Source organism: Marmota flaviventris, chromosome 2, assembly GCF_047511675.1.
Source record: "Marmota flaviventris isolate mMarFla1 chromosome 2, mMarFla1.hap1, whole genome shotgun sequence".
NCBI classification, from domain to species: Eukaryota; Metazoa; Chordata; class Mammalia; order Rodentia; family Sciuridae; genus Marmota; species Marmota flaviventris.
In genome coordinates, this window is record NC_092499.1 from 151,560,557 (window position 1) to 151,585,807 (window position 25,251).

At 38.2% G+C, this 25,251-nt stretch overlaps 1 protein-coding gene and 1 non-coding gene across 3 annotated transcripts in view; both read left to right on the plus strand.

The window, feature by feature from the left end:
• Positions 1 to 25,251, plus strand: part of Entrep2 (endosomal transmembrane epsin interactor 2) — a 420,439-nt gene that overhangs the window by 75,408 nt on the left and 319,780 nt on the right. The gene's annotated exons all lie outside the window — the stretch shown is intronic.
• LOC114081197 (U6 spliceosomal RNA) lies at positions 8,415 to 8,519 on the plus strand. The gene has a single exon (XR_003580740.2). It is a non-coding gene; the product is annotated as a U6 spliceosomal RNA (small nuclear RNA).

Below are 25,251 nucleotides of genomic sequence, written 5' to 3' on the forward strand. Positions count from 1 at the left end.
TTTTATTCCTGGCTTTAATAATTTGAGCCTTTCCTATTTTCTTCCTTGGTCAGTCTAATTAAAGTTTGTCAATTTATCTCTTACATCTTGTCAAAGAAGCAATTCTGCTTTGGTTGATTTTCTCTGTGGTATTTCTATATTTCATCTACTTCTGCTCTGGTTTCTTTCTTTCCTTTGGTTTAAGTTTAGTTTTTGTTCTTTTTAGTTTACATGGTAGAAGTGTAGATTATTGATTTGAGGTTTTCTTTCTCAGTGGAGACATTTGGAGGTATAAATGTCCCTCTGAGCAGTGTTTTTACTCAGAAGGATTAAATTCTGGTATGAAGTATTAAGCTTTGGCTTGTTGAGTTTTCCTTTCCCCCCAGTTCCAATGTGTTTTATAATTTCCCTTGTGATTTCTTTAATCTATTACTTATTTAGAAGTGTGTTGTTTATATTCAGTTTTCCTTCTTCTTGATTTCTAAACATGTTCTTTTATAGTCAGAGAACATACTTTGCATTATTTGAATATTTTTAAATTTATAGTCTTATTTTCCTCCCAAGTGTGGATTCTGTCCTGGAGAATGCACCATGTGCTCTTTAGAAGCATGCGGGTTTCTGTTGTTGACTTGGTTGATCTATAGGTGTCTATTATGTTCACCTGGTTTTTGGTGCTCTTCAAGTATTATTTCCTTGTTGATAATCTGGTCTAAATAGTTCAATCTGTTATTGAAATTAAGGTGTTGAATTTCCCAACTATTATTATTAGATTTTTCTGTGCTCTTCTTAAATTTTCTATTTCTTTGCTTCATATAATTTTTAAACTCTGTTGTTAGGGACATGTATATTTGTAGTTATTATGCCTTCTTGGCGGATTGAACTTTTTTTAATATTATATGATTCTTTGTGTCTAATAGCATTTTTTTTCCTTAAAATCCATTTGGTCTGTTACTAGTATACCTATTTCAGCTCTTTTGTTTCCTGTTTTCACAGAATATCTTTTTCTGTCTTTTTATCTAAAGGGTGTTTCTTTTGCTCCCTGCTTTTTGGGATGAGAGTTTAATCCATTTATATAATTACTGATAATGAAGAATTTAATTCTGCCATTTTACTATTTTTTTAATACTTGTTATGTCTTTTTTATCCTCAGTTCTTCTACTACTGCCAATTTTTGGTGTTAAATAAATATTTTCTAGAGTACTTTTTTATTACATTGTTATTACTTTTAAAATATATTTTGAATTATTTACTTAGTGGTTGCTCTGGAAATCACAATTAATACCTTAATTTATTTCAAAATGATTCTGATGGATTTCTTTAGTTATTTCACCATTTATAAAAGCATATTTATCTGTGGTGCATGACTGTTATGCCAGTGGCTCAGGTGGCTGAGGCAGGAGTATTGATAGTTCAAAGCCAGCCTCAGCAACTAAGTGAGGCCCTAAGCAACTCAGTGAGACCATGTATCTAAATAAAATACAAAAAGGGCTGGGTATGTTGCTCAGTAGTTAAGAACCCCTGAGTCCAATCCCCGATACCAGGGGGAAAAAAGCATATTTATTTACTTATTGGTGCTGGGAATTGAACTCAGGTGTGCTGAGCTACATCTCCAGGTCATTTTTTTCCTTTTAATTTTGAGGCAAGGTCTTGCTAAGTTGCTGAAGCTGGCTTAGAACTTGCCATTCTCCTGCCTTAGTGTTTTGAGTCACTGGGATTACAGGCATGTGCCACCAGCCTGCCTTTAAAAGGCATATTTAAAGTCTTTGTCTAGTAAATCTTACGTCAAAGTCTCTTTACAGGCAATATCTTTTGATTGAGTTTTACCCTAGTTGAGTCATACCTTTTTTCTTTTTTTGTCCTGGGGATGAACCCAGGGTCGCTTTACTACTGAGCTACATCTCCAGTCATTTTTATTTATTTATTTTTAAAGACAGGGCCTCACTAAGTTGCTGAGATTGGCCTTGAACTTGTGGTCTTCCTGCCTCAGCCTCCTGAGTTTCTGAGATTATAGGTTTGCACCATCATATCTTAGCAAGCCATAATTTCTTGTTTATTTGTGTTCCCCATATTTTTTGAAAAGAAGATATTTTGACTGTTGTCACTTAACTCTAGAAATCAGATTCTTCCCTCCCAAGGATCAGCTATTGCTGTTGCTTGTTTCAGTCATTTTGTGTTCAATAGCATTTCTGAACTAATACTGTATAGTCTAAGTATATTCTTTGTTGTGTATGCCCACTAAAGTTTCTGCCTCCTTGGCTTAGTAGTCTGCTACTAAGACACGATGTTAGATAGAAATTTCTATAAATGCCTGGAACCAAAACAAACAAACAAACAAACAACCCAAATACCTTCCCAGTCTTTTGAGGGGATCTCTGTGGATGTTGGGTCCTGCCTACAATAACCACCCAAGCTGCCATCAATTTCAACGGGGCCTTTGCTTCCTGTTTGTGTACAACATCAAGGTGAGACATAAATATGATGTTAGTGCCTTCTCACATATCTTTCCTGCACAATTAGACAGCTCTCCACGTTTGTTGACCTCCAGATTCCCAGGGATATTTATGAAGTTTTCAGTCTAGGTATTTTCATTCCCTAGTTTTTTCTCTGTAAGTTTTTTTGGTTAGTCTGTTGCTTGCCCTCATTGTTATGTATTACCTCAGGTATAAGGGAATAAACATTTACCTGGAAACATTTTTGACAAATGTTACAGCAACAGCTTTAGTACTGAATGAGTTCCTAGTTAGATGAAATGAAATAAGCATTTTTAGCTGGTTTCCTAGGGAGCTAGCAGACAGGGAAAGAAATAATGAAATTTCCTTATGAAAGAGATCTATTGTACTTCGTCTACTATGGGTCAGGTATAGGCTATTATTTATAAGGCTACTGCTCACTTGGGAGTGGGGAATGGGGCTAGAGTAAGAAAACCTCTGTAGGGCTCACTGTTTTTACTGAGCTTCAGCCATCTTTCTTTCTTTCTTTTTTTTCTTTTTTAATATTGGGGATTGAACATGGAGGATTTTATATGTGAGTTACATCTTCAGACTTTTTAAAATTTTATTTATCTCTGAGTTTTCCAGGCTGGCCCTGAACTTGCAATCTATCTTCTTGCTTCGGCCTCCTGACTTGCTGGGATTACACAGTGTGGCACTGGGCCTGGCTTTACCTGTCTTTCTTGAATGAGCACTTCCCATATTGCTGTACCCTTTGGTAATTTTCATAGTTCCTAGAAAGTTGATTCTAACAGATTTTGTATTTTTCCCATTGCTTTCATTGAAGGATAGAATTTGCTTTAGTATTTTTTATTGAGATTATATATATATATATATATATATATATATATATATATATATAATTTCACTTTAATATTGTCATTGATGTTATACCTTAAGGGTTTGTGTGCATATTTACTTATTTATTTATCTGGACATTTCTTTCAGCATTTTTAGGATTATTATACTGTTGGAAACTTTCATCAAGTCTCTTTATGTATCAATGGTTACATTTCAGAGCACTTTAAGTTTTATCTTAAATATGTCATTGTCCTGCTGGTATTAGGTGCTGTGTCATATATTTTATATTGGTTAAAACCCTGGCATTTGGGGAAAAAAAAACTCTGTCATTTCACTACACTGGGTGAATAAGGATAATGGGTAGCAGATATAGATATATCCTCACACACTAATCCTCTTGGGGAAGGCAGCAGCAATGTGACAGATTATATCAGTGTGTCCCCAAACCTTATATATCTCTTCTCTATATTCCAAAAAGCCCATGGTCAGCTTTACCATCCCCCAACTAAAAGGCAATTTTTATAGGAGAGATAGAGTGGCAAGACCCAGTAATCATTAGAGATTGTGTAAAAGTAAGTTAACACATAATTTGACAAAGACTGCAAAATCTTATGACCATGTCAACACCATGGGAAGCCATTGCACTGGAAAGGGCCCACGTGAGTGAAGAGATCTTGGAACTTAAACTTAATTAGCATCATATACAATCTACCTGGGGTTATTAACTTGTATTTCCTGATTTTTCCATGTTTTTTTATTGGTGCATTATAATTATATATAATAGTGGGATTTGTTCTTACATATTCATACATGCCTATGATGTAGCAATATAATTTGATCAGTATAATTCCCCAGTATTTTCCCCTTCATATTTCCTGAACTAATGAGGTTGAGCTCATTTTCATGTTATTATTGAGATTTTCTTCTTTAAATTACTTATTCATATCTCTTGTCTCTTCTCCCATTGGTATTTGCCTTTTTTCTATTGATTTATAGAATTTTATAAATGTAGGTGCTATAAAAATGTCACAAACATATTGTAGATTCTGCACTGTCATTTACCCACATTTATAGCTTATCATAAAGAATCTGAAATTCTATAGTTAAATCTTAAGTATTTATTTAATGATTTTTTTCTTATTTAAGAAATAATTTCATATATCAATAAATGGAAAGTTTAAAAAAATTTACATACTAATCTATAACAGACTATGTATGTGAAGGTTACTTTTGTGTGTAGTAGGTGGTAGAGTTTTGTTTTTTTTTTTTAATAGATTTCCAGTTGTTTCAGGTTTCTGGGAATTATTTATTTATCTATTTATCTGTGGATCTGTTTCTGGGATTTGAATTTTGTATCTTTGGTTTTTGTGAATCTGATACTGGTATCATAGTGTTATAATTCTTGTTTTTTTAGCAAGTCTAAATTTCACTTAGAGCAATTTCTTTGTAGTTCTTCAACTTAAAAAATTCTATATCATTCAATCTTTTCTCTTACATATGAACTTTTTAATATGTAGGTCAAATTCTGTCAGAATCTCTGTTAGAATTTTGATTGGATTTGCATCTAACTTATAGATAGGTTTCATGGGGATATACATAATTGAAGTATTAAATGTTCCCTCCGCAGATATTTGTTAAAGAATACATTTTCAAAATATCCATTCGGAGGGGTGGGGGAAGAAGGAAAAGTGGTGAAGAAAGCCTTTATGGTATGCTACTGAGAGAGTAACATTCACAGTATGGGTTTATAGCAGGGGGAGAGAAAGGCACAGAAAGTTTACCTAAGTTTGAAAACTTCCCAAATCTGGAGAGAGGTATGGATATCTACAAACATGAAGCTCTATATACAATCAGGTTCAACCCAAAGAAGACTTCACCAAGGCACATTGCAATATGACCACTGAAAATCAAGCTGACCATGGTGGCTTGGGTCTCTAGTCAGCTTCTTGAGAAGCTGAGACAGGAGGATCACTTCAGCCCATAAGTTCAAGATCAGCCTGGGCTACAAGTGAGACCCCATTAAAAACAAAACTTAGCCAACCGTCTAATTAACTAATCAATGAAACAAACATGAAAACAAACAAACAAAAAATAAAGACCAAGAATTAATTTGATAGCAGCAAGAGAATAGAAGCTTGTCATATACAAGGGAATTGTCATAAAGCTCTCAGTAGATTTCTCAGAAACCTTGCAGATCAGGAAAAGAGGGATGATTTATTCAAAGTGATGAAAGAAAAGGAAATGTGCCAACCAAGTATAATTTACCCATCAAAGTCGTTCTTTAGAAATAAAAGAGAATAAAAACTTCCCTAGACACTAGACCAGCCTTACAAGAAATACTAAAAGTAGTTATTCAGGTTAAAACAAAAGGACACTAATTGGTAACATGAAAATAAATGAAAAGTGTAAAATTCTTTGGTAAAGATGTGCATATAGTAAAATTCAAAATACTGTTAGTAAAGGCTGGGGCTGTAGCTCAGTGGTAGAGTGCTTGCCTGGCTAGCACAAGACCCTTGCTTTGATCCCCAGAACTACCAACAAAATAAAACAAAACAAGTCTCTAAGAATATAATGGTAGTGTAGAAATCACTTAACTCTAGTATCAGAGCTAAAAAGTAAAGATATTATAGTCACAATAAGTTAATGGATGCATAATATTAAAAGATGTAAATGGTGACTTCAGAATCAAGTCAGTAGAAACCAAAGAGAAATAGCTATAGATATATCACAAAAAAATAAACTTTAAGTCAAAAATTGTGGAAGGATACAGAAAGATCATTATCATTTCATTTTTTTAGAATTTTTTCATATTTTTTATTTGTGCACATAGTTTTACATAATGGTGGGATTTGTTACATATTTGTACGTGCACATAATATAACAATATAATTTGGCCAACATCATTCCCCAGTATTTCCCCTGCCTTCCTCTCTCCTCCTGGTCCCATTCCTCTACTCTACTGAGCTCCCTTTGATTTTCATGTGCCTTGTCTTCCCTGACACCAGAAAGATCATAATATAATGAAAAGGAAGAGTTGAGGATGGAACTCAGTGGTAGAGTGCTTTCCTGCCATGCACAAGGCCCTGGGTTCCTTCCCCAGCATTGCAAAAAAAAAAATGCCAAGAGAATATAACAATTTAAAATATACATGCATCAACCTTCATAGCACTTAAATATATGTAGCAATTAGTAATAAATCTAAATGAAGCCGGGCTCAGTGGTGCACGCCTGTAATCCCAGTGGCTCAGGAGCCTGAGACAGGAGGATTGCCAGTTCAAAGCCAGCCTCAGCAATGGCGAGGTGCCTAGCAACTCAGTGAGACCCTGTCTCTAAATAAACTACAAAGTAGGACTGGGGATGTGGCTCAGTAATTGAGTGCCCCTGAGTTCAATCCCCAGTACCCCAAAACAGAAAACAAAACAAAACAAAAACTAAATAAAAAAATAACAGTAAAAGTCCTCAGTATCTCATATTTGACAATGGATAGATTGTCTGGACATAAATCAACAAAGAAACAATAGACTTCAACTACATTTTAGATCAAATTAACATAACCAACATACACAAAACATTCCATCAAACAGCATAATACACTTTTATCTCAATCACACAAAACAATAGGAAAAACCCAGCAAAATCAAGATTGGCTTTTTAAAAAGATAAACAAAATTGACAAATAATTTACTAGGGTAAGATAAAAGGAGAGAAGATTTAAGTAAATAAAGTGAGAAATGAGAAGAACACTTTATAGCTGATATCACAGAAATACTATGGACAATAAGAGACTACTGTGAACAATTGTATACTACCACATTAGATAATCCAGAAGAAATAGACTAAATTCCTAGATACACAACAACTACCAAGACTGAATCATGAAAAAGTAAAAAATCTGAGCAGGTCAATAATGAGTAAGGAGATTGAATCAGTAATAAGATCTATCAAAAAAGATAAGCCCAGGACCTGAAGGCTTCATGGGTGAGTACTACCAAACATTTAAAGAAAAATTAATATCAGCTTTTCCAAAAATTGAAAAAGACTCTAATGAGGCTAGCAATACCTGGATAGCAAAGCTAGAGAACACTACAAGAAAAAAAAGTCACAGGTCAGCATCTCTCATCTATACAAATTAAAAATACCTTGACAAAATACTGGTAAACTGATTTCAACAGAACATTAAAAGGATCATTCACCATGATTAAGTGTGATTTATCCCTGGTGTTTTGGTTTGGATCTGAAATGTCCCCCCAAAGCTTATGTGTTCAAGGCTTAGTCTCCAAGGCACCAGTGTTCAGGGACTTTGGAAGATGATTGGATCAGGAGGATCATTGGATCACGTTATCAATGGAGTAATCTGATGATGGATTCATAGTTTAAAGGGCTATTGGGAAGCGGAAGAATCTTAGGAGGTGAAGACTACCGGGAGGAAATGGGTCCTTGGGCAGGAGGGTGTGCTCTTGTGACCCCCCTTAATTCCTGAATGTCATGAGGTGAGTAGCTGGTCTGTCATGCTCTCTCCACCATGATGTTCTGCCTCACAGGCCCAAAAACAATACAGCTAAATGACTCTGGACGAAAACCTCTGAAACTATGACCCAGATAAATCTTCACTCCTTTAAGTTTTCTCATGCATTTTGTTATAGCAATGGAAAGCTGACTAACATACCTGGGATGCAAGGATGGTTCAACAAGCACAAATCAAGAAATGTGTTACATTACCTTACTACAATGAAGGACAAAAGCCATCTGATCATCTCAATATATACAGAAAAAGCATTTGACAAACTTTAGCATCCTTTTATGATTTAAAATAAAACACTCATTCAATTTAGGTATAGAGGAAATGTACCTCACTAACCTCTCGTTTCCAGCTAATATCATACTCAACAGTAAAAGATTGAAAGTCCATTCTCACCACTATTTTTCAACATAGTACTGAAAATCCTAGCACAAGCAATTAGGCAAGAGGAAATAAAAGATTGGAAAATAAAAAGATTGGAAACGAAGAAATAGAATTGTCCCTGTTTCAGATGGCATGATCTTATACATAGAAAACCCTAAAGACAGCACTCAAAAACTATTAGCTCTCATAAACAAATTCAGTAAAGTTGCAGGATACGAAATCATATACAAAAATCAGTTGTGGTGCTTGGTCAGCACATACACTAAAATTGGAACAATACAGAGAAGAGATTAGCATGGCTTCTGCACAAGGATGACATGCAAATTTGTGAAGTATTCCATATTTTTTATGTATACACAATGGAACATTACTCAACATTAAAAGAAAATAAAATTATGGCATTTGCAGATAAATGGATGGAGTTGGACAATATCATGCTAAGCGAAATAAGACAATCCCCCCCAAATCAAAGGCTGAATGTTCTCTCTGTGGATGCTGATCCATTATGGGATGGGGCATGGGAAAAATGAAGGACCTTTGATTGGGCAAAGGGGAGGGAGGTATGGTGGGGATATGGGGGTAGGAAAGATGGTGGAATGAGATGGACATCATTACCCTAGGTACATGACTGCACGTATGTTGTGATTCTACATCATGTACAATCAGAGAAACGAAAAGTTGTGCTGCGGTTGTGTATAATGAATCAAAATTTATTCTGCTGTCATATATATCTAATTAAAATTAATTAATTTATTAATTTAAAAAATTAGGTGTGTTTCTATGTTAGTTGATATTTTTCACAAAAATAGAAAAAAAAAATGCTTAAATTCATATGGAACTGCAAAAGATTCCAAATACCTTGAGCAAAAAGACTAAAGATGGAACCATCCTATTTCCCTGATTTCTAATTATATTATAAAGGTATAGTAATCAACAGTATGAAACTGGTATAAAAGTGCAGCTAGATCAGTGGAACAAAGTAGAAAGCCCAGAAATAATCCACACATATAGAGTCAACTAATTTCTGCCAACATTGTCAGAAATACATATGGGGAAAGGATAATTTATTCATTAAATTATGTTCTGAAAATTATATATCCACATGCAAAAAAATTTATATTTCATCTTTATCTAACATTATACACAAAAATCAACAATTAAAGATTAAAACATAAGACTTGGAGCCACAAAACTAGAAGAAAACATTGGGGAAAACCCCATGACTTTGGCCTCAGCAATGATTTTTTTGAATAAGACATCAAAAGCACAGATGCAACAAAAGCAAAAGTAAACAATTGGGACTACAATTAACTAAAAATCTTCTGAGCTAAGGAGACAAGTGAAATGAAAAGGCAAACCAAGGAATGAGAGAAATATTTGCAAGCCATATATATGAACAGGAATTAATATTTAAAATACTACAGAATTCATACTACTCAATAGCAAAATAATAATTATAAGAACATGGTAAAAAATAGGTAGAAGACCTAAATAGAGGTTTCTTCAAGGCAGACACACAGATGACCAATAGATAAATGAAATGTGTTCAACATCAATAATCATTAGGAAAATGCAAATCAAGACCACAATGTCATCTCAATTCACACCTGACAAAATGGTTGCTATTAAAATGCCAAAAGATAAGAAATGGGGCTGGGGATGTAGCTCAGTGGTACAGTACTTGCCTAGCACGCACAAGACCTTGGATTCAATCCCCAGCCATCCCCCCCTCCCCACACAAAGATAAGAAAAGGGAACCCTTATACATTATTGCTGGGAATGTAAATTCGAATAACCATTGTGGGGGTTCCTCAGAAAGTTCAAAATAATAGAACCATGCATGATCCAGCACTCCCACCTCTTGGTTTATATCCAAAGGAAAAAAAAAAACCCACTATCTCAAAAAGACATATACCTCCCAGCATTAATAACAATAGCCAAAATGGAAGCAATATAATGTTCATCAGTAGATAAAGAAAATATTTATGTATAATTCAGCCTTAGAGGAAAAATTCCTACAGTTTACAAAAATCATTGATGAACCTGAAGATCATTATGGTAAGTGAAAAAAGTCAGGCACAGAAAGACAAATACTCTATGATCATACCTATATGTGAAAACTAAAAATCTGGAGCTAATAGAAACAGAGTAGAATGGTGGTCACGGGGAGAGGAATGTGGGGTGATCCTAGATATTGGTCAGAGGGTACAAACTTTCATATATAAGATGAATAAGTACTAAGGATGTATTGTACAGTTTTGTAGCTATAAATAATAATGATAATAATGTGTTATATACTTGTTCAGAGAGTAAATCTTATTTATCTGTACCACATTAAATAAAAATTAATATGTGAAGTGATGGATATGTTAATTAGCTTGATTGCAGTAATCATTTCACAATGTTTAATATATATATCAAAACATTACATTATACACCTTAATGTATACAATTTCATTTATCAATTTTACCTCAATAAAGGTAAGAGAAAAAGAAAACAGTTTTAAAGTGTTTTGGAACAGTGTTCTAATTATATCTATGTGTTTTAATTGTAGGTACCTGGTAGTGTTTACTGCTAATTCTAGAAATCGTTTTTCATTATTTTGATATATCAGAAAGATAAACACTTTTGTAAGATTTTTTCCCCCCTAAATCATAGTTAGATCCTAGAATCTTGGCAGCCTTCCTTCCCAGTTCCCATAATCCTCGTGGGTTCTCTCTGGGTTCCTAGAGTTCCATAAAACACAATTAGACATCTGATGTAGAAATAGTTGTCTTTTTTACAGAGGACTTTTTAGTGTCTTGCTCTTTGTTATTTGGAAACCGTAGAATAATAATCGAACCAAAGAACATATGTTGGACCAAGATGTTCCCCACCATACAGATTATACTTAATATTGGTGGATCCCTAACATATTTCTATGGTTTGGATATGGTTTGTCTCCCACAATTTCATGATCTGGAAGCTTGGTCCTTAGTTTGGTGGTGTTAAGGTGGTAGAACTTTTAAGAGATGTGGTCTAGTGGAAGGTGTGGTCTAGGCTCCATCCTCATGTATGAATTAATGCTGGTCTGATGGAGTGGGTTGGGTCTTACAGGAATGAACTAGTTCTTGCAAGAGTGAACTGTTATGCCCCTTCTGCATTGTGATGATGCTTTTCTGCTTCTCTGCTATTTGCAGAGCAGCCAGGAAACCCTCATTAGGACACTGGTGCCTTGCTACTTGGACCCTCCAGTCACCAAAATCATAAGCAAAATAAATCTCTTTGCTCTATAGTTTATCCAGCCCCAGGCATTTTTCTATAGTAGCATAAATATATACACATTATTATTATCATTAGTAAGACACATATACTGACATTTTTCTCATGCTTCTGTTAATCCTTGCAGTGGATTTTCCACCTTTGCATTATTTCACCCATTTTACAGGTGATTGAACTGAAAGCTTGAGAAATTAAGTGAATTGTATGAAGTAAATGTCTAGCCTGCTGGAGATTATTTCTCTGCTTGAGACATTTAGATATCCCTGCCCACCCAGAAATCCATAAGCTGAAAAAAATCTCAAAACAATAGTAAAATTCAAAGTAGTGTATCAGATAGCTCAGGTACATTAGCAGGTGTATCCTTGATAGGGGATTGAAAAACTTTTCTGAGTTTATGAGAAATCGACAGAGTAGCGCAAGAAAAGGTCTCAATGATTTAAAGTCCCTCCCACCCCAGTTGAAGGAGAGTATGTTGAGTGTGCAGAAGAAGAGAACTCTAACTTACCCTTAATGAATGACCCGAGGTGGCAGAGCATGACCAAATTTGAAAATTGTTTTCCAGTTGTTCACCTAAGTCAGAAAGTTCAAAAAGTTTTCCATCCTAGCTATTCACATGAAAAGTAAAATATCCATGTTTTCCTCTAACTTCTCATAATAATTTAAGAATATTTAGGAGACTATGAAGGAAAATATGGAGATTTGGTTATTAAGTGCAAGGAGATAGCTAGTGTGGGAAGTTTTTTGTCATTTGCTTTGCTCTTCTCTGAAATCAAGGATGGATGGGTTTATAGGGGTCTGGGATACAAAAACTGGGGGACTATAGGGTTCACAAGATTAGAACTTAAAATTCCAGGGAGCAAAATAATTGATTTGTTCTTAAAAGTGCAGATACATCAGATTCAACAGGCCCAAACGTGTTTACTGAAGAAGCAGAATAGACAGCTCTTGATTATTTTCTAGTGTTCAACTCTTTTGAACAGAATGGAATCACTGAGTTTTAAGTATTGCAGAGATATCTAGAGAAAGCCAAGTTAACTACTTTTTAGGAGAATTAAAATATTTTGATGAGCACATCATGCTTTCACATTTTTGAGATTTGGGAGTAAAGCCTCAGAATATGCCTGAAGCCTGAGCCTTCTACTCCCTAGGAAGGGCCTTGCTGGAAGAACTCTGCCTCCCCACCCTCCAGTTGTGGAACTAAGAGGAACAAAGGAACAAAGGCAAGAACTCACAAATGTGGGCTTGGCTTTGCGGGCAGTGTCAGGGCAGCAGCCAAGCCACCTGAGAGTGTAGTAAGGTAGTTCTCTTTCATAGACTGCAAACACTGCTGGACAGCCACCATTGAGCATGGGCTAGCCAGTCCCACATGTTTTATTCTTTATGTAAAATAATGTTCTCATTAGCTGGATCAGTATTGATATCAGCAATTGGCAAAAATCAATTAGAATACTTTTTAAATTGTTCTTGTATCTTAATAAATTATGTACACACCAAAAAAAAAAAAAAAAAAAAAAGAAATAATCTAACTTAAGGCAGCTCTTGTATATGGAAATCCATCATGTTGCTGACTATTGATAGAATTCACCTCCCACATGTGTCTTTTCTACACACATGGATAAGGTCTCACTGAAACTAGTATTCTTGATAATTCATAGCTCCAGGAGCTATGTTCATGTATTGCTTTCTGATATTCCTCAAAACACCCAGTCAATATACTATCATCTTTTTGGTTTGGATGTGAGGTGTCCCCCAAAAGCTCATGTGTGAGACAGTGCAAGAAGGTTCATGGGAGAAATGATTGAGTTATAAGAATCTTAACTCAATTGATGAATTAATCTCCTGATAAGATTAACCGAGTGGTAACTGAAGGTGGGCAGGGTGTGGCTGGAGGAGGTGGGCATTGGGCTCCTACCTTTGGAGTATATATTTCTTATCTGGTGAATGGAGTCTCTCACTGCTTCTTGATCATCATGAGAGCCACTTCCCTCTGCCACAGTCTCCCACCCCCATGTTCTGCCTCACCTCAAGGCCTGAGTAATGGAGCCTGCTATTTATGGATTGAGACATCTGAAATTGCTAGCCCCCAAATAAATTTTTCCTCCTCTACAATTGTTCTTGTCAGGTCTTTTAGTTATAGCAGCAAAAAGCTGACTTAACCTAGCTCCACTCCAGATTCCTATGGGGTCAAGCAGAAGAGGAAGGGGCAATCTAAGAGTAATCAGTGCTGCATTTGATACTGCTGGTCCTTCAGGACTTCTGACCATTTGTCAGAAGCCAGATATTCTTTCATTTTTAATTTTTCTTTATGAGGTGAAATTCACAAAACATAAAGTTAGCCATTTTAAAGTGATGGATTCATTAGCATTTGGTACCACCCTGTTGAGCAACTACCACCTCTTTCTAGGTCCAAAATATTCATCATCCCAAAAGAAACCCCGTACTTATTGAACAGCTTTTCCCCATTTCCTTCTTTCCTAGGCCTTCCTTGGAAACCACTAGTCTGCATTCTGTCCCTATGTATTTACCTATTCTGGATATTTCATAGGAATTATACAATGTATGGGTCTTAACTTCTCCTTTATTTTTATTTTATGTAGGAAATACGACTCTTGGATGATAGTTTTTTTTTTCTTCTTCAGCACTTAAAAAATGTCATCTCACTGCTTTCTAGCTAGAAGGTGGCTGATGAAAAGTCATCTGTTAATTTTATTGTATATCTCTAGTTCATGACGAGATGCTTTTCTTGCTGCTTCCAATATCCTCTCCTTATCCTTAGCTTTTGACAGTTTGATTATGTGTCTTCATTTGGATCTCTTTGCTTTTATCTTTCTTGGAGTAGACTAGGGTTCTTTATCAAATTTGGAAAACATGGGCCTTTATTTCTTCAAATGTTCTTTGTGTCTCTTTCTCACCTCTCCTTCTGAGATTCCCATCAGGCATTTGATGTTGGTGTTCTTGATGATGTCTCTTAGGTCTCTTAATCTCTGTCCATTTTTCTTCATTCTTGTTTCTCCTTCTTCAGAAACTAGATAATTTCTGTTGCACTATTTATAGGTTCACTGGTTCTTTCTTCTGCCGACTGAAATGTGTTACTGAAATTCTGAGTTTAAATTTTTTTATTGTACTTTTTTATTGTACATCAAAATTTGCTTCCTTTTTATAATTTGAACCAAATTATTGCTCGTTGCTATTTGTTCACCCATTATTATCCTGATTTTCTTTAGCTCCTTGCCTTTGTCCTTACTTTCCTTTAAGTCTTTTAGCCTATTTAAGAAAGTTAAAGTATTTGTTTAGAAAGTCCAATGTCTGCATTTTTTCAGGGATAATTTGTTTCTTTACATGTTTAACTACTTTTTGTTGAAAACTGGACATTTTGAAAACAAAATTAAGTCTAGAGTTTAGATTCTTTCCTCTCCTCAGCTAGTATTTTCATAGAGATTTCTTTGAACACCAAGAACCAAATTTGAAAGTCAGATATTCTACTAATCTTTGCGGAATGCCTCTGTGTTTACACCTAGCCAGGATGATTAGCCTTCACTTTCTGTTTATACTAAGCCTCCGCCATCCAGATGTGAAAGATGTCTTCTCAGGTCTCATCTAAGCATGGGTCTTGCTGTAGGCATGCATGTGGTTTTCTAAACTCCCTTGTATATCTAGGTGCTTTTGAAGTCCTGACTTTCCCAAAGCAATCTCTCTCCCCAACCCTTCCTCTCAGGGCTTTGGTGATCTACCACTTTTTCTTTTGTAGTGGGGATCCCAGGTGGCTGTGGAGTCTTGTTTTGCCTTACAATGTGTTCCCCGTGTAACTGCTGCTTTTCCACCCTGAGTGAATTCTGAATTTTGCAAAACAGAGGAGCTCTTTGGGTCAGTCCCTCAGCAGCCTCCAGGCAGGTTTGAAGAGATAAGCACAGTTATTAGTGAATAAGATCTCTTCTGCTCCCTCTGGAACCAGGGACCAAGTCCTGGACTAGGAACACAACTGTAACCTTCAACACAGTTCCTCTGTAGAGCTGGAGAAGAAGGAGGATCAGAGGCACCTAAGAAATGCTGAAGAGGACTGGGCTGCAACTCAGGGTTAGGGTGTTTGCCTAACATTCTCAAGACTCTGGGTCCATCCCCAGCATTGGGGGAGGAGGGGAAAGAATGGCTACAGAGCTTTCCTTCTGTTTTATGTTGCCTTTTCCTCGATTCAGCATTTGCTTGGTGACTGTGGCCCTTTTACTGTTTACCTGAATTGTGACGAAGTTGATTCTGACAGTTTTGATGTTTCTATGGAGAGTAAGGACTTCGGAGATGCCTACTCTGTCTTTTTACTGATGTTTCAGTCCAGAAGCCAAAAATGTTTAAATGTTTGACTTGTAGGTGAGGCTGAGGATTACAGCTTTCAGGTCTTAAACAGCCTGAGTGCTCAATAAAACCCAATAAGCAACAGAACGATAAAAATTCTAATTTATACCTTGTTAATGTTTTTCTCTCTGTAATAGCCTGTAGTTTATATTGCATATTTAGATATAATGATACGTTCTTTTAAAAGGCTTTTCCCCCTCTACATTATAGGCAATAGTCACTTTATTATTTCATATTTCATTTAGTAAACAATTTTATTCAGCAAGTGAGCTCTATGAATTAAGGTAGGGCAGGCCCTTGGGAAGCAAGGTGTTTATGAATTAATGAAACAGCATCTTAGGCGCCTGTTACTTTTAGCATGGCAACTTAGACATTTTTTTTTTTTTTTTGTATTCATGATAAGCTTCTTTCTTAGCAAAAGACAAGCAGGTGAAAAGTGTGAGTGTGAAGGAACATATGTTGGACACGGTGTAAGTGATTACAGATGGCCTCTCAGTTATAGTATTTTGCTTTAGTGATTTTTGAGTTTAGGATGATGGAAAAGGGATAGTTGTTCAGTGGAAGCTGTACTTTCCATTTTGGTCTTTTGCTGGCAGTGGCAGCAAGTTACAGCTCCCACTCAGCCATGGGGTCATGGGAGGAAGCAACCCAGACTCCACAGTGTGCTATGTTGTTAAGCTCTGCTGTGTGTTAGGTTGGGTGCTTTACATGCAGTTTCTGGTAGTTTAGGTGTATTATGTGCATGTTTCAAATTGGGATGGTTATATCTGGACATAATGCCATCATAAGTTGAGGCACATTTGCATTTTCTGTTGATAGTGTCTGTATTTGTATAATATATGTTTATACTGTGGACAGTTTATGATCTGATGCTTAAAAGGAACAGTTTAACCTTCTTGTGATTCTGCTCCTGTGCCCTGTCCTGGACCTCCTGAACCTGCAGAAGAGTGACTGGTATGACTTATTCTATTAGGATGGTGGAGAGCCTCTGAACAATCTTGGCCGCTCATGGAAAGATTTTGAATGGGACCCCAAATCCACTTTTTTTTTGTACCAGGGATTGAACTCAGGGACATTCTACCACTGAGCCACATTCCCAGCCCTATTTTGTATTTTATTTAGAGATGGGATCTCACTGAGTTGCTTTATGCCTCGCTGTTGCTGAAGCTGGCTTTGAACTAGCAAACCTCCTGCCTCAGCCTCCCAAGCCACTGGGAGATTACAGGTGTGTGCCACAGCTCCTGGTACAAATCCACTTTTAATCCATGCTGAGGCATCCAGGCGGGTGTCATGGATAGGGAGGTCATCAGGTATCTTTCTATTTTAATTGAACATTCTTATTTCTAGGTGTGAAGTTCAGTTTTTCTAGTTCTTGAAGAAACTTATTTGCTTTCAACTTGTAACAAGTTAAAATGTAAAAAAATCTTTAAACATATTTTTGTTGCTTCTGAGCTTTCACATTCTAGGAAAGCCCTGGCCACTTCCCAGGTTGTCCGTGACCACCTGTGTATGCAGTGTGTTCTGTAGGAGGTCTGAGGCTGTTGAGAGGTACTCAGCAGTGAGATGATCAGAACAAAAAAATTTTTATATGGGAATAAAACAGATTTTCAAACATAGATTTTATGTTGATTTTATAAGAGCTAGGATTTAAAAATGTAGAAATATCTGTAGTTTTTGATAAATTGGTAAAATGACTTATTCTGTGGGACTGGGGATCAAACCCAGTGCCTCACACATGCTAAGCAAGATTCCCAGCCCAATAAAACACTATTTTGTATCTATTTTACAGCACCTAGAATTTAGAATACAGAGGGATGTATAACTTTCTGTATATTAATACAATTTATTATTTTTAAAATATAATGATCAGAAATCTCAGCAAGTTATGTTGTGGATATCAACAAATGAATTCCCAAGTATATATGAAAAAGCAAAAGACCAGAATAGTTGACACAGTAATGAAGAGGAACAGTCTAGTCAGGGCAGACATTCCCAGGCTTCAAGGCTTACTTAACCTGGAGTTATCAAGACAGTGTGGCATGGGTGACACAGGAGACAGATTGATCAGTGAAATGGGATGGAGTCCAGAGATAGGCCCACTCAGTACCATCAACTGATCTCTAATAATGGAGCAAAGGCAATTCAGTATGTTATCCATTAAATGATGATGAACTGGACATTCACATGCAAGCTTAACAAAAATAAGCTAAAAAAAAGGATCATACACCTAAATATAAAACCTGACAGAATTCCTAGTAGTTAATATAGGAGAAAATTTAGATACCTCCACAATGGCTTTTTAGATATTATATCAAAAGGACGATATATGAGAAAAGAATTGATAAGTTGAACTTCTCTAAAATTAAAAACTTGCACTTTGTAAGATGCTATAAGCCGCAGCTTAGGAGAGAATAATTATTGAAGTCATATTCAAATGTTGTTATCCAAAATATACAAAGAACTCTTAAACTTCAACAAAAAGAAAACAACAATCCACTAAAAATTGGACAGATAACCTAAACAGACACCTCACCAAAGAAGATATGGTAAAAAAAAAGCATATGAAAGATGTTTCACATCATTTGTCTTTAGGGAATTGCAAATGAAAACAAAAAGTTACCACTATACTGATAGAAAGACTGTCCAAAGCCCGGAACCCTTACAACACCAAATGCTAAGCAAAAGGAGCTGTCAGTCATTAATTGTGTGAATGCCAAATGGTATAGTCATTTTGGAAAATGGCTTGGCAGTGTCTTACAAATATACTCTTAGCATATGTGCTAGTCAACTTTCCATTGCTATGACAAAATCCCTGAGATAAAACTATTTTGAGGAGGAAAGTATTACTTTGGCTCACATTTCAGACATATTAGTCCACAGTCACTTGACCCTGTTGCTTTGGACTTAAGGCAGCACAGAACATCATAGCAGGGACCATACTGTGGAAGAAACCTGTTCACTTCATGGCAGCCAGGAAGCACAGAGAAAGAGAAAAGGCTGGGGTCTCAATATCCCCTTTAAGGGATGCCCCTGTGACCTGACTCCCTTTAACTAAAGCTCCATTACCTTCCAGTAGCACCACAGACTGGCATCCAAGCCTTTAGCATCCTGGCCTTTGGGGGACATTTCAGATTCAGACCATAACACCATATGATCCAGCAATTACAGTACTTGGTATTTACTCAAATGAACTGAAAACTATGTCCATATGAAAATCTGCACATGTATGTTTATAGCAGTTTGATTCATAATTGCCCAAATTTGGAAGCAGTGAAGATGTCCTTCTGTAGGTGAGTGGGTAAATAAACCATGGTACATCTAGACAATGGGCTGTTATTCCGTGCTGAAAAGAAGCTATTATCTCTAAAAAGACTCAGAATTTAAATGTATATTGCTGAGTGAAAGAAGCCCCTTATAAAGGCTATGTACTTTATTTTCCCCAAGATGTGGCATTCCCTAAACAAAACAAAGTGATTGAAAGAATAAAAGGATCAGTGATAGTCAGGAGTTAAGGCGGGTGGTGGGCGGGGGTGAGCTGGCAAAACACATGATTTTCAGGACGGTGGGACTATTCTCATGATTCTTTGATGGTGGACGCAGGTCATTATACATTTGTTCAGATGCACGGAAGGTATGGTCCTGAGAGTGGACCCCGGTGTCACCTATGGACTTGGGTGCTAAGGCTCTGTCAGTGCAGGTTCATTGATTATAACAGACCGATTATGTGTGGGGGGAGGAGGGTACGTGGCAACTCTGTACTATTTGCTCTATTTCGCTGTGAACAAAATTGCTTTAGGTAATAAAGTCTATTAATTAAATAAATTTTAAAAAAATGTAATGTTCAGCAGTGTGTCAGAGTAGAAGGCAAGATTGGCTTATTCATCAAATCAGAGAACCATAATGGCCCTAACAAGGAAAATGTTGTCTAGGATTAAGTTACATGATTTATAAAGGAAGATTAAGGTACTGCTCTTTTATTTATGGGCCTTTTTCTTGCCTTCGGCCCCTAGAGTGTGCTTAACCAGGATATGTGAAGCATATAATTTAATATTTTCCATCTTTGTGCCTTATAAATGTTTCCTTCAGAATTTTCATTAGATTACATAAGTAGGTATTATGGAGTTGCAGAGTTTATTCACACTAAGCTCAGATGTGGAAGGAACATATGGCCTCTTAATTTTTTTTTTTTTTTTTTGTGTAACTGGTCTGTCTTTTGCATGAATCTGGCATCCGCTTTGACTCTGTGAGTGTAAAGGAGTTTTACTTCTGTTTAATTCTAGCAGATTTCTTGGGGCCTTCCTACTCAATGTGTGGTCCACAGACTGGGGGACTCTATGGGGATCTCCTGAGGGTCTCCTGCCCCACCCAGACATGCTGAACCCCCAGAGAATGAGTATGTGACAAGTCAGTTTGAATAGCATCCCTGTGCCTTCTGCAGAGTTACTTTGATGGCTCGGACTTCCCTGGGCCTCCTGCCTGCCCTCAGGCTCCTCTCTAGTGCGGCTCTCTGACCTGACTGGAGGTGAGAAGCAGGGATTTGGGACACAGCGTGGTGGGTGCCTTGGACCCTCAATGCAGCCTCCCTTTTCCACCTGCTTTACCTCTGTCCTGTGCCTGAGTCTGAAGCTGAATTCTGGGCTGGGGCAGTGTGTCTCTGGTTCTTGTGCTGGAGCAGCCTGGGGCCTTCCTACCTGATTCAGTTCCCCTTGACTCTCAGCAGGAACACTTAGTGTTTAGGGTGTTCCCTATCAGTGTCTTGGGGCCCTGCTCACCTTCTTGTCATAGGGCCCATTGTCTCCTTTCCAAGCTGCCCAACTTCCACCTTCCTGCTGACTTCCCTCAGGGAGTCAGAGAGGCTTGGGGAATGGAGCATTCAGTGCCTGTTTATGACCCCCACATGCCAAGTTCAGGTTGGTGTGGCTCTCCCCAGTGCCCTTCCTGAACATCCCTCCCCTCTGTCAGGGTATAGGCGACGGGGTCACATGCTGGCTCCCTGAATCCCCACTAACCCTCTGCATTTCCCCTTCCTTCTACTGTCTGCGTCACATCCTCCTCTGATCATACACCTTTAAGCCTGTGGCCTTCCGTGTCCTGGCCAAGGTACTGTCCACTCTGGCATCCAGGAATGCTACATGTGGCCATGCAAATTGATCTCCTGCATTCCATGACTGTAACAAATATCCGAGATAATCAGCTTATAAAGAAAGAAGGTTTATTTTGGCTCATGGTTTTGGTTCATGACTGATGAGGTCATCGCTTGGAGCCTGTGGCGGTGCATCGTGGTAGAAGTGCATGGTGGAGCAAAATGTTCACCTCCTGGCTGGGAGAAGAAGAGAGACAAAGGACAGGCAGGGTGCTGATGTTCCCTGCAAGGGCCTCCTCCCACCTGACTGGAGGTCTCTCACCAGGCCCTACTTCACCACCTACCTCCCAGTCGCTCCAAGCTGGGTACCAGGCAGTCAGCACAAGGGCCTTTAGGAGACACTTCAGACCCTATAGCAGCTCTTTTAGGACTGGACACATAGTTGGTTCTTGGTGTATGTTTGTGTTTGCTTCTTATTGTAGCTAACATTCTTGCCTCATTTGTCTGGCTATTTTCTTTGGATGAACCCCTTAAAGTGATCTTTAGTTTCAAAAGGAATATTAAAAGTCTTTGAGCCTAAGATATATTCAAACATGTTATTAAAAGAATATTAGTAACTTGAATCGAGAAGACTACAACCACAATATGAAACTTTAAAATAATTACAGAAGAAAATAGAATTAGAATTAACAGGTTTATGTTATGTAGGACTTTTATTAAAAAAAAAGTCATACCAGTGTAATCCAAACCCATCCAATGAAAATTCTTTAATTAATGAAACTGAGAAATTCAACTGTAAGGTTAGTATGTCTTGATGCAGAGGGTCCAATGATGCCCCCAAACCCAGTTTCTTTCCTTTCTTCCTCTTCTGTTTTCCACTGTCTAGTGGCAGGCTCATCTTCAGTGCCACAAGACAGCTGCTGCGGTACCAGACCTCACATTTTCTCTCTCAGCTTCAGCTCAGTGGGAGGAATAACTGTGTCTTTTGCAGAGTTCCTAGTAAATATCTTATTATCTTTCATTTGTGGCCAATACAATAGAGCAGCTTTTCCTAGATCTCAGTGGGGGTGCTGTTAAAGATATATGTGTTAGGGGTGTGAAGATGTGAAGAGGTGCCCTTTCCCCCAAGCTGTTCTGTCCTTTGACTATTGAATAATTAAAATGTGGCTGGAGCTAATTGAAATGGGCTGTATCTGCCAAACTTTCATTGGATTTCAAAGACTGGGTATGCCTAAAAATTTGTATAATATCTCATTAAAGATATCTTATGTTGTTACATGTTGAAATATGATTTGTGATACGTTGTGTTGGAGAAAATATGTTATTCAGTCAAGCATGGTAATACATGCCTGTAAATTTGTGACTTGGGAGGATAAGGCAGCAGGATTGCAAGTTCGAGGGTAGTCTCAGCAATTTAGTGAGGCCCTGTCTCAAAATAAAAAGGTCTGGGAGTATAGCTCAGTGGTAGAGCACCCCTGCATTCAATCCTCAGTACCATACACACACACAAAATAATTTTTTTTTAATGTGGCTACTAGGAAATGTTAAAGTACAGCCAAGGATTGAATTGTTTCTGTTGGATAATGCTGTCTAGAGGGAAGCAGAATGTGTTTTGCAGAAAGAGAGTAATTTTCCAGTGTGGCCCACCCACCCTTTCTTCCCTGGGTGTCCCTAGGAGTGCCCATGCACACATCACATATACCCACCTCCTTCTCCATGGGGTGCAGCCTTCAGTCTCTCCAACTCAGATTCCCCAGGACCTTCCCCAGCCATGTCTGGGACGGTTAGGGTGCCTCTGCCAAGGTTGCAGCTCTTTCTCAGCCACTTCCTGTGGGCACAGGGCCTGGGGAGTGGTAGGTGTTGGGGCAATCATAGGCCATTGTTGGCCAGGCTTGGTATTTCTCTGGTACTAAAATTCCCTGAAAAATTTCATGGGCTTTTAGTGTATATCCATCCTCCAAGCACTAAGGGCTAATAACCAGAGCCAGAATCTTGATTTTTTTGTCTCCTAGCAACAGATTCACTTCTTAGTCCTTATTTTTTTTTTTTTTTTGAACTTTTTGTTGAAGTCTAAAAGATATGCAGGGAACTGCACAAATTGTTGAGTGTACAGCTCGATATGTTTTGTATGAGAGGGGGGTGCATGAAACACAGGGCCTTGTGCATGCTAGGCAAGCACTCTACCATTGAGCTGCACCCCCAGCCCTCCATATGCTTTTAACCAAGTGAATCTCTTGTGTAACCAGCACCCAGGTCAAAAAGCAAAATCCCATGAGCCCCTTTCATGGCTTCTAATCATTAGCCCCCTCCCCCTCCAAGGTAAATCCTTATTTTGAATTTTAGCATGGCATATTGATTTTGTCTTTCAATTTTATGTCATTGGCATCATACGGTATATATTATTTAGTGTTTGATTTATTAGACTCGGTGGTGCATATGTGAAGTGACACCTGTACTGTTGAGGGTACTTGTGATTCATTCATGTTCCTTGCTGTGGAGTGCTCCTTTGGGTTAAGAACCCACATTCATTTTTCACGTCTGCTCTTGATGGGCACTTGAGTAGTTTCCAGTTGACACTCTTAGGCTCAGTGCTGCTAGGTACATTTTTAAACAAGGCTTTTGGGAAACACGTGCACCCATGTGGAATGTTATGATATGCACAATATGCACACGAGCCAATGCTGAGACACTAGGTTTTTGCAAAAAGAAAGAGCTATATATTGAAGGCTTCTCCACAAGAATTCAGGAAGTGTGCTCAAATTTGCCTCCCCAGTTGGCTGTTAGGAATTTCAGTCCAGGGTAAGGGGAAATAGGGCAAAGGGTGGCAACTAGGAGTCTTGGTAGAATAGTCTACAACTGGTACACCAGTCTGGTTGTAGACAATTCTTGTCTGTCCTGCAACTGTTGATACTCCCCTGGCTTCTAATGTAGGTCCATGAGGCCCTGTTCTCCTTCTTCAGTTTCCACTTGTTGGAGACTTTTGGTTCCATCCGCATCTCCAGATCATTTTATTTCAGGTCCTAGAGTTCTGTGCCTCATCCTGAAGAACAGTTTGAGCAGCTTTTAGGAGCAGAGAATTGCCATTTTATTGGTGGGTTTCAGGTTTGTACCTGGGAGTGGAATTGCTGGATGTAGGGTGCACATATGTTCCATCGTAGTGACTGCATGACAGTGTGCTAGAGCCGTATACCGCTGTCCCCTACTTCCTGCGGTGTGTCGGTGTGTGCAGGTTCTGAGCTCTGCTTGCTCTTCCCTGGCACTGGGACTTCCTCAGCCCTCACCTTGGTAGTTTACCATGGCTTCTGCGTCGGGGAAGTTTGAGACACTCATCTGCCACTTGCTCTGGGGTGGCATTTCTGCTGCCTTTCTGCAGTCAAGGTAAATGTCTCTGTGCAGGCAGGGGCTTTGGGCATCACAATCCTCCTTGTGGTGTAAACTCTGGATTCTTGTTTCCTGCCTGTTTGTATTAAGAAACTGGATTGTCCAGTCTTACAAGATATTTGGGTTCCGAAGCATGTTGGATTGTTTCAGGCTGTGGGGCTGAAGGGGCCTCTCTTAACAAAGCCCTCTTTCTTCTTCTCGTTCTTATGGTTCACATTCATCTGCAGACTCTTTGGGGGTCACCAAATGTAACCCATGTAGTCCCACAAACAGAATTTATTCTGCTGTGTATGTTAATGCTGCAGTCTCCCTGAGCTCCTGGGTGAGTCCCAGGTAAAACAAGGGATGGGGCAATTGCAGGTGTGTGTCAACTTCCCAGCTCAGGCAGGGGTTCTTACTACCCTTCACCCATGCTGACCCTGCCGGGGCTAGGGAAACAGGAACCAGGCCCTGCCCCACCATTTGCTAGATAGAGCACTGCCACTGGATGGATGGCTGTCCCGTCTGTCCTGATATCACTCTGCTTGAAGTGCAAGTCCAGGGTCCTGTTGATCAAGTTTGGGCCACAGGCCAGTGGCTTGGCTGCTGGGGGTGGTAGAAAATGATGCACCAGCCTCAGGAGCTGGGTATGCAGGGCACCCAGACCTCAGTGAGCAGGGGGGATGTAGCAACCAGGAGAAGAGCAAGAGTGTATCACTAATGGCCAAATCTAAGGAAATTAAGAAAGGCATGCGGCATGGCAGAAGATAAAAAGATATAACAGATGTCCCTGTAGCTAATAGTGTAAACTCCCTGATTACATTAGATTTGGACAGAGAATAAAATTTAGCCGTGACCTTTTAAAAAGCAACATGGGTAAAACAAACGGACCAAAAAAGATTAAAAATAATGAGCAAAGCAACATAAGACAAGTACAAATGAAGAGAAGCAATATTAAATCAAGGCATATGGCACTAGAGAGAACAAGGCTATTTTATGCAACAAAAGGCAAATTCTTCAATGAAGA